The 10,562-nt window shown below is 39.6% G+C and overlaps 2 long non-coding RNA genes across 2 annotated transcripts; both read right to left on the bottom strand.

Annotated features, from left to right (window-relative positions):
• Positions 1–2,103: 2,103 nt before the first annotated feature.
• LOC129782402 (uncharacterized) lies at positions 2,104–3,294 on the bottom strand. Its single transcript, XR_008744559.1, has 4 exons — positions 3,138–3,294; positions 2,966–3,080; positions 2,612–2,905; positions 2,104–2,552 (listed from the first exon to the last, which is right to left on the bottom strand). It is a non-coding gene; the product is annotated as an uncharacterized LOC129782402 (long non-coding RNA).
• A 5,788-nt stretch (positions 3,295–9,082) lies between these two features.
• On the bottom strand, positions 9,083–10,262 carry LOC129782404 (uncharacterized). Its single transcript, XR_008744561.1, has 4 exons — positions 10,106–10,262; positions 9,934–10,048; positions 9,580–9,873; positions 9,083–9,520 (listed from the first exon to the last, which is right to left on the bottom strand). It is a non-coding gene; the product is annotated as an uncharacterized LOC129782404 (long non-coding RNA).
• Between the last annotated feature and the right edge of the window lie 300 nt (positions 10,263–10,562).

Raw genomic sequence — 10,562 nt, 5'->3', positions numbered from 1 at the left:
TACTACCACCACTGGTGGCCACTTTCGTGATATATGTTAGCGGCAATTGCTTGCTTGCCCGCTGTTGAGTTTGATCCTGTAAATTAAAAAATAACTTAGATCTAGGAATCATAGCGCACCACTATCAAACATACCAGAGGCTGCACTTAGAACATGTAGCTTTCTGTCAGGCGTTTGAATCAGTTGTTGCCCAGGGTTCAGACCACGAACACTAACCTTCCCATCCTTCCCATCACGAATGATTTGCACTTTTTGTGGACCATCTGGTTTGGCGGGCGCGGGAGATTGCTGCCTTTGGTTCGGCTGGGAAGTTGATGCAGAAGCAGACCGTGAAGATTGAGTTATGTTCTGTTGAATAATCTTCGTTGTACCGTCCGGTTCTTTCACAATAATACAACGCTGAACAATGGACTGTTTCGGTGGGTTTGCACCATCTATTCGGAGTAAAATTATAACGATTAACCAGTCGACTCAAAGGCCATTTTTTCCGGTTCCGATTACCTTGTTGCTGTTTGAGTTCCATCGCACGCTTTTGATTGTGTGCTGCCCTCTCTAGCCGAAGTTGTTGTACCATTTGTTAGTTTATTTCCTCCCTCGAGGCCTTACTAGAGATTATGGCCGATTTGTTCGCCAAACTGGAACCTGGGGCACTATTACCATTGCTGGTCGGTGTTGATGAGTTCGACAAATCGCCAGATGACGATGTGATGTTACGGGTTGGTGGAAGCTTTCCTGTGCTAGTTCGAGTTATTTGTAGGACCTGGGCTGCAGTCAGTTTCTCCTGTTTTTCACCATAAAGTTTGATCTCCCATAGCTCCAACTTGTCAAAGTTCAATTTTATATTTCTAAAACAGAAACACATCACTTGTTTTCAATTTTCATCGAAATCACAACAAATCATGTAACGCAACAAGATGCTAAACTATAGGTGTTTCGTTTATGACACTTTCAAGACAATACGTGAGACGAGTAGCGAGACGTAGCTTTCTGAATTATTTACTTTTTGTTTGGTTGTGTGGTTATGGTTTCATATCAACTCGCTGAGGAAAACAACTGAAGGAAGAAATAAACAAATATATATTCGTGAAAAATAGTGTACTATAGCTGCAATAAGGTATTTATATTATATATTATAACCGCTCCATGTAATGTAATTAAACATACACATACTCTTTACAGATACACAGGTCGAAGGTTGTGCAGGCCACTGATCATTCAACAATAGTCAAAGGTTGTACCGCTCATGGCAACTCTACACGAGCTGAAGATTGTACCGCCCAGTGACCATTCTACCCTGGATTCCTCGAGTCAAGAGAGACGCACCATGATTGATATGAGGTACAGACTAGGGGGGCGTCGCTGATCAATGGTCAGTTACACTCCAATAGGAAGTATCCCGTGTCGGCCACACATACATAGTACTGGAGACTGCAACATCCCAATTATGAGATCTTTGTAATACTAACCTCGAGCCAACCGCGAGTAATCGGTTACATATTACTAACATAGTTGTAAGACAAAAATTGTCAAAATATTGGACTCCCGGCCCCGCCAGGCTAACGCCACATGTGCCTTAATAAAATATATATTTTGGGAAAAAAAAAATATATATTATTCAATATTTTTGGGGGACAGTGAGGATTTGATGAGCTTGTGAGTGTGATAAAAGTGCTATAAGTCTAAGAAATCTGTTGTCCAACTCCTCCACAGATAATCGTTCATCTCGAGGTTCTCTATCATGCCAAAATTATATTGTGAATATTTTATTTACTTCAGATGCCGTATTATTGTGCTGTAAAAGGATGTGGAAACAAGGTTCTCATAACGAAAAATAACCCGGACATTGTTTACCACACTTTTCTCCGAGATGGAGATAGACTTCATAAATGGTACTTTTCTGTAGCCAATCGAAGGATTGCAAACCTCAGAAAAATCAAGGTATATGCTCACGTCATTTCCATAGCAGCAGCTACGATGACCGACATCAAATGCGCCATGATCTTAATGGTACGAGGAAATATAGGATGATGAATTCCAAAGTTAAACCTTCTTTCTGCCTTATATGTATCAGCCATTCCATGTCGAATCGATATAGTGGTTCTCCGATTTTCGTGGAAAGTGGTAGATTTGTTCTTTATTGTAAAATATTAGACCCGTCTTTTCTTGTTTTTTTATTAGGGCTGTGTGGTATACGTTGCAAATCGTGAATATTGTCACCGGATTAAGGGCATTGTAGTGATGTAGAACGTTGAACTTTTGACTAGTCTGAAATCGATCCACCGCCGCAACAATAAGAAATTGCTCACCGTGCAATTTTTCGAAATGACTGGTATACTCATCGGCAGTGCGGAAATACTCTCGGCATACAAAGCAGCAGCGCAAAGAGGGGTCCAAATTGTGTTTCAGCATACGTTCCACCGTAGCCACATAACGAATTTCTGATAGAATTCGATTCGCCACTACCATCTCTTTAATTTCCTTCAAAACTTTGTCGTTTTGTAAAATTGCATCCAGCATACGCAGGAATTTGTTTTACTTTTTGGAAGTCAACTCTGAAAAATCAACAAATATAATCATTCTTTAGTCGAATAAATATATCAAACCGACCTACCAGCGTGATTGTTCTGTTCGTGCTGCTCCAGTAGGTTTCGCAACCGCTCCATGTTGAATTTAAAATGATTTGATCGATTACCATTGGCATGCTGTTGGATTGGCTCATTACGTGTTATCAAATCGTGGTTCATCAGCACCCAGCCCAACTCGTCCATTTTGACACGAGTGTTGCGGCGCAGTTTTATCTCTTCGAAAAGTTTCTCGCGTAGTTTCCGTTTGATGATGCCTCCGTCCTTGATCAGATTGTGTCGATAAATTCGTACCACGTACGATTCTATTTCATGCTTTTGCCCTAGTGATAAAACAAAAAAAAATTAACACTCTCTTTTAAATGCTCAATAAAACCACATACGATTAAAACGCTGCTTGCTTGGAAAGAAAAAAGCATTGATTGCGCGGCTAGAAGGTAAAATATACTCAAAACATCCTTCTGCACTGCTTTTAATTCGACCGCTGATTGTAGATATCTGAAAACGTAGAAGCAATTATGAGAAATTGTTATACGAAAAAATCCACAAAATTACCTGCCTACAGTAAGGCGTGAGCAGCTATTTTGCCAACGAATGCATTTGACACCAAAAGATATGATTTGTTTTGTAAACAAAATTGTTTTTTCACGAGCAATGGCCGAACAGCAATTTTGACATTGCGGTCCACCTATAGTATAACGCCTTGGTAACGCAATACATGCACTGTATGTCAAAATGAAAATGGTACAAAAGTAGGCCGGCTTCTATTTTCCCACTCTGATTTCGATCCAAGTAGTCTACTTGGTAGGTGCACACAACATTACTCGTCACTGCTGTTTGAAATTGCAATAGAGAAGCAAGAAGAAATTTCACTCAGCACCAAGATGAACCGAACGAACGTTACATCCCGGATTCCGACTGGCTTGAGGGTTCCGAGAGGCTATCGGGCCACCCAAGCAAATGGAGGTAGAGCGGAATCGGGAGGGAAAGTTCGTTTTCCACCCAAGGTGAGTAAAATCGTGTTAGAGTGCGTAGCAGCGCTAATGAAATCTTATTTTCTTACAGACAATTCCAACCAAGAACGAGATATATCCTGAAGAGGGCATGATCGAGGACGAAGATTTTCCGCCGCTGTTCCATGATGACATCGAGGATACTGGAGATGACGTGTACGACTGGGAGCCGATAGACATTTCCGAGGTCGACGAGACATATTTTCGGAAGATGAAGGCTGAATCGGAGCTTCAAAAAATGATGGCGGAAAACACCAGATTGCGGAATCAACGGCTTAAAACAGCAGCGAAAGGGGTAAGACTTTTTAAGTATTGTTGTTTTAAAATACTACTAGTTGTTGCAGGAGAAGTGGCGCAGTCGCTCTTTATTTAAATCTTTTATTATACACGTAATTAGGAAGCGTTCAGTGTTTTTGTTTGTTATCTTCAAATTTTGTTATTTCAAGTTGTTCCGTTGTATTTATTGCATTTGTTCTGTTGTTGTCTTCATTTGTTTTGTTGAGTTTAGTTGCGTTGTACTATTCCGTGTTGTAGAATTTATTGTTATGCTGTGAGTTTTGTTTGATATATTTTTGATGTTTTAGTTTTTCTGTAATATTTGGATGTTTCTCAGTAGTATTTAGATTTATTTTATTTATACCGTTATTGTTTTCCGTATTCTGTTGGATTTTCTTATGTTACTTTGAGTTTCAGAGTTGTTATTTTTTTACACTACTGATTTTTCTATTATTTGATTGTTCTATTGTTTTCCGCTGTAGATATTATTAATATTTTTTTCTTTCTTACATTGCATCAAATACATGAGAGCTATCGAGGGGAATCTTCTGGCCTTGGCCTGACTTGCTAGCCTACAACACTGAGAAATGGCTATGAGTAGGTGACACAAGGAGTGACGTGAGTTCATTTTCCAAATTAAAAAAATACAAATTTGTGTTAATATGTTTTATTTCCCATAGGTGATAGATCAAACCGAGGAAATTCATAGAGATGGGGCCAAGTCACGATTTAGCTTTAATATTTTTTTTAACAATTTTTGTTGTAAAATAAAATAAAATTAATTAATTTACAATAAACTAATTTAATGTATATTCTAAAACCGAGTTGTTACTATTTTTTCACTGATGCAATCGAACTCCCTTTAAAAAAATTTCAAACTTAGACTTAGACAAGTGTTAGGAAAATTTTAAAATTGACGATGACTCCATGTTTCCGGGAGGCTTTAAGTGCATACGATTTTTCAACATAAAGCTAGACTCTCTTTTCATTCCGCCATGGTTTAGGTTTAGGAGCCCTTCGACGAATAATGGATTCTGGGATGGGTTTCGTTTGAGCGCGAAGTGCGCATTCATGGACCAAACGAGAAAATAGTTTAGGTTCCTCCATAGAAGAATTGATTAACCATCTCCGGAATTGATGGCTAGATCAGTGATGTCCACATAAATATATTGTTGGTTTTATTTCTAATCAATGTGTCGCAACTACTGCGACAAACCCCCACTAAATTTCTCAGTGTATAAACACGGACTTACATCCCTGCAGCAAAACAGTGAAATGCTGGCAGTTTGGATACATGCAAGAAGAATGATAAATAGAATTGAAGCAAGGATGGAAATTATGCGACCATGATTCGATCCATGATTAATCGCAAACTGCACAAGTACAAGTTGCGATCAACTATTACTCCTCTCCCTTCCCAACAGAATGATGTTCTCTTGATTACTCTGAGTCTATTAATAGATCGCATCAAAGGATCTAGATAGAAGAAACGAAAGACTCTTTCCACTCGGTTTGTGTGCAAATCGCAGCAGTAATTTGCTCCACGGAGGCAAGTGTTTCTACAGTATACGATTAACTCTCCGAGTGCGTCTTTGCAGGCGAGACGGGAGACCGGTGTAAAGCAAAACTGCACTCGTCATCAGCCACTCGTTTCGGACACTGAAAACCAGAGCGATGTGATGCTCAGATCATAAATGTTCGTCAGTAGTAAACAGTCCGAACAATACAACTACAAATACAAATTTGGATACAAATCTTGATGGATAAGTGATCACTACCTTTGGGATCTCAAAACACATTCCACTTGCTATCTAATGATACTAAATTCAAGCAGAAGGAGTGGCCAAGAGCACGTCTTTTAGCAGGAAGTTTAGTGACAAGTGTTGGTGGTATGTTTTATGGAAGGATAATTCTAAAAACGAATGGCGCTTACTGATCCCCAATCTATATAAATAAAAATGTAAGGCAAAATCTGTTGATAAGCGGAAAACCCGAAGAAGGGATGGTCCGATTTTAGCCTCCTGTATTTTGTTGTATTCGTCTCTTCCCGTAGATCAATATAGTGTAGAGAAAAATCGGAAAATTTTCGGAAAATCCTAAAGGAAGGTCGGAAAATTCGGAAAAATGAATTCCCACATGTTCGAAAATTACATCATCATAAGCGTTGTTAGTCCATTCAATATTTGCGATATCGAAATTGATCTTTGTTCGTAAGTGGGAATGCATTTTCAGGCGAAATAACGCATTTTCATATCATATATCTATAAATAAAAATGGAAGGCCAAATGTGTTGGTAAGCGCAAAACCCGAGGAAGGAATGGTTCAATTTCAGTCATCTATATTTCGTTGTATTCGTCTCTTCCCGTAGATCAATATAGCGGAGAGAAAAATCGGAAAATTCGGAAAATTGAATTCCCATATGTTATACAATTAACTAAGCGTTGCTAGTCCATTTGATGTTGGTGCTAACGAAATTGTTTTTTGTTCGAAAGATGAAAAGGATTTTCAGATGGAATAACGCATTCCTGTATCTTCTATCTATATAAACAAAAATGGAAGGCCAAATGTGTTGGTTTGCCCTAAACCTGAGGAAGGAATGGTCCGATTTGAGCAGTCTCTATTCTGTAATATTCTCTGTATCAAACATGTATTTCATGCAACGGAGAAACATGTTATTTCCAAATGCTTGAAGAATCTTGAGCGAGAATTGTGTCTGAAAATAACTTTATATATATTTTTGTAGAAGTACTAAACAATTTATAGTAAAAGGAAATTGTAAAGGGTCAAAGGGTAATCAATCAATGAAGAGTTCAGTGATTGCACTCAACGTTCACTTAGTAAGAAAACGTGGATGTTTGAAAGTATTCAAATCAAAAAATCTATTTTGGGCGGGACGAAGTTCGTCGCGTCAGCTAGTAGTTGGAATAAAACTAGATGTGAAAAGAAGCTCGATATACAGGAAAAATATATCCCTACGAATAGCCGTCGCTGTCGCCGTTGATGCAACTGTCTGCTGTACCGACGTTTGTGACGGCGGTGACTGAACCGTAGATGTGGTAGTCACTGGGGGCCGACAAAAAAGCCGTTGCACCACTTGTACTACCACCACTGGTGGCCACTTTCGTGATATATGTTAGCGGCAATTGCTTGCTTGCCCGCTGTTGAGTTTGATCCTGTAAATTAAAAAATAACTTAGATCTAGGAATCATAGCGCACCACTATCAAACATACCAGAGGCTGCACTTAGAACATGTAGCTTTCTGTCAGGCGTTTGAATCAGTTGTTGCCCAGGGTTCAGACCACGAACACTAACCTTCCCATCCTTCCCATCACGAATGATTTGCACTTTTTGTGGACCATCTGGTTTGGCGGGCGCGGGAGATTGCTGCCTTTGGTTCGGCTGGGAAGTTGATGCAGAAGCAGACCGTGAAGATTGAGTTATGTTCTGTTGAATAATCTTCGTTGTACCGTCCGGTTCTTTCACAATAATACAACGCTGAACAATGGACTGTTTCGGTGGGTTTGCACCATCTATTCGGAGTAAAATTATAACGATTAACCAGTCGACTCAAAGGCCATTTTTTCCGGTTCCGATTACCTTGTTGCTGTTTGAGTTCCATCGCACGCTTTTGATTGTGTGCTGCCCTCTCTAGCCGAAGTTGTTGTACCATTTGTTAGTTTATTTCCTCCCTCGAGGCCTTACTAGAGATTATGGCCGATTTGTTCGCCAAACTGGAACCTGGGGCACTATTACCATTGCTGGTCGGTGTTGATGAGTTCGACAAATCGCCAGATGACGATGTGATGTTACGGGTTGGTGGAAGCTTTCCTGTGCTAGTTCGAGTTATTGGTAGGACCTGGGCTGCAGTCAGTTTCTCCTGTTTTTCACCATAAAGTTTGATCTCCCATAGCTCCAACTTGTCAAAGTTCAATTTTATATTTCTAAAACAGAAACACATCACTTGTTTTCAATTTTCATCGAAATCACAACAAATCATGTAACGCAACAAGATGCTAAACTATAGGTGTTTCGTTTATGACACTTTCAAGACAATACGTGAGACGAGTAGCGAGACGTAGCTTTCTGAATTATTTACTTTTTGTTTGGTTGTGTGGTTATGGTTTCATATCAACTCGCTGAGGAAAACAACTGAAGGAAGAAATAAACAAATATATATTCGTGAAAAATAGTGTACTATAGCTGCAATAAGGTATTTATATTATATATTATAACCGCTCCATGTAATGTAATTAAACATACACATACTCTTTACAGATACACAGGTCGAAGGTTGTGCAGGCCACTGATCATTCAACAATAGTCAAAGGTTGTACCGCTCATGGCAACTCTACACGAGCTGAAGATTGTACCGCCCAGTGACCATTCTACCCTGGATTCCTCGAGTCAAGAGAGACGCACCATGATTGATATGAGGTACAGACTAGGGGGGCGTCGCTGATCAATGGTCAGTTACACTCCAATAGGAAGTATCCCGTGTCGGCCACACATACATAGTACTGGAGACTGCAACATCCCAATTATGAGATCTTTGTAATACTAACCTCGAGCCAACCGCGAGTAATCGGTTACATATTACTAACATAGTTGTAAGACAAAAATTGTCAAAATATTGGACTCCCGGCCCCGTCAGGCTAACGCCACATGTGCCTTAATAAAATATATATTTTGGGAAAAAAAAATATATTATTCAATATTTTTGGGGGACAGTGAGGATTTGATGAGCTTGTGAGTGTGATAAAAGTGCTATAAGTCTAAGAAATCTGTTGTCCAACTCCTCCACAGATAATCGTTCATCTCGAGGTTCTCTATCATGCCAAAATTATATTGTGAATATTTTATTTACTTCAGATGCCGTATTATTGTGCTGTAAAAGGATGTGGAAACAAGGTTCTCATAACGAAAAATAACCCGGACATTGTTTACCACACTTTTCTCCGAGATGGAGATAGACTTCATAAATGGTACTTTTCTGTAGCCAATCGAAGGATTGCAAACCTCAGAAAAATCAAGGTATATGCTCACGTCATTTCCATAGCAGCAGCTACGATGACCGACATCAAATGCGCCATGATCCTTATGGTACGAGGAAATATAGGATGATGAATTCCAAAGTTAAACCTTCTTTCTGCCTTATATGTATCAGCCATTCCATGTCGAATCGATATAGTGGTTCTCCGATTTTCGTGGAAAGTGGTAGATTTGTTCTTTATTGTAAAATATTAGACCCGTCTTTTCTTGTTTTTTTTTTATTAGGGCTGTGTGGTATACGTTGCAAATCGTGAATATTGTCACCGGATTAAGGGCATTGTAGTGATGTAGAACGTTGAACTTTTGACTAGTCTGAAATCGATCCACCGCCGCAACAATAAGAAATTGCTCACCGTGCAATTTTTCGAAATGACTGGTATACTCATCGGCAGTGCGGAAATACTCTCGGCATACAAAGCAGCAGCGCAAAGAGGGGTCCAAATTGTGTTTCAGCATACGTTCCACCGTAGCCACATAACGAATTTCTGATAGAATTCGATTCGCCACTACCATCTCTTTAATTTCCTTCAAAACTTTGTCGTTTTGTAAAATTGCATCCAGCATACGCAGGAATTTGTTTTACTTTTTGGAAGTCAACTCTGAAAAATCAACAAATATAATCATTCTTTAGCGGAATAAATATATCAAACCGACCTACCAGCGTGATTGTTCTGTTCGTGCTGCTCCAGTAGGTTTCGCAACCGCTCCATGTTGAATTTAAAATGATTTGATCGATTACCATTGGCATGCTGTTGGATTGGCTCATTACGTGTTATCAAATCGTGGTTCATCAGCACCCAGCCCAACTCGTCCATTTTGACACGAGTGTTGCGGCGCAGTTTTATCTCTTCGAAAAGTTTCTCGCGTAGTTTCCGTTTGATGATGCCTCCGTCCTTGATCAGATTGTGTCGATAAATTCGTACCACGTACGATTCTATTTCATGCTTTTGCCCTAGTGATAAAACAAAAAAAAATTAACACTCTCTTTTAAATGCTCAATAAAACCACATACGATTAAAACGCTGCTTGCTTGGAAAGAAAAAAGCATTGATTGCGCGGCTAGAAGGTAAAATATACTCAAAACATCCTTCTGCACTGCTTTTAATTCGACCGCTGATTGTAGATATCTGAAAACGTAGAAGCAATTATGAGAAATTGTTATACGAAAAAATCCACAAAATTACCTGCCTACAGTAAGGCGTGAGCAGCTATTTTGCCAACGAATGCATTTGACACCAAAAGATATGATTTGTTTTGTAAACAAAATTGTTTTTTCACGAGCAATGGCCGAACAGCAATTTTGACATTGCGGTCCACCTATAGTATAACGCCTTGGTAACGCAATACATGCACTGTATGTCAAAATGAAAATGGTACAAAAGTAGGCCGGCTTCTATTTTCCCACTCTGATTTCGATCCAAGTAGTCTACTTGGTAGGTGCACACAACATTACTCGTCACTGCTGTTTGAAATTGCAATAGAGAAGCAAGAAGAAATTTCACTCAGCACCAAGATGAACCGAACGAACGTTACATCCCGGATTCCGACTGGCTTGAGGGTTCCGAGAGGCTATCGGGCCACCCAAGCAAATGGAGGTAGAGCGGAATCGGGAGGGAAAGTTCGTTTTCCACCCAAGGTGAG

Source organism: Toxorhynchites rutilus, unplaced genomic scaffold (genome assembly GCF_029784135.1).
Source record: "Toxorhynchites rutilus septentrionalis strain SRP unplaced genomic scaffold, ASM2978413v1 HiC_scaffold_7, whole genome shotgun sequence".
NCBI lineage: Eukaryota > Metazoa > Arthropoda > Insecta > Diptera > Culicidae > Toxorhynchites > Toxorhynchites rutilus.
This window is presented reverse-complemented; position numbering and strand designations above follow the sequence as displayed.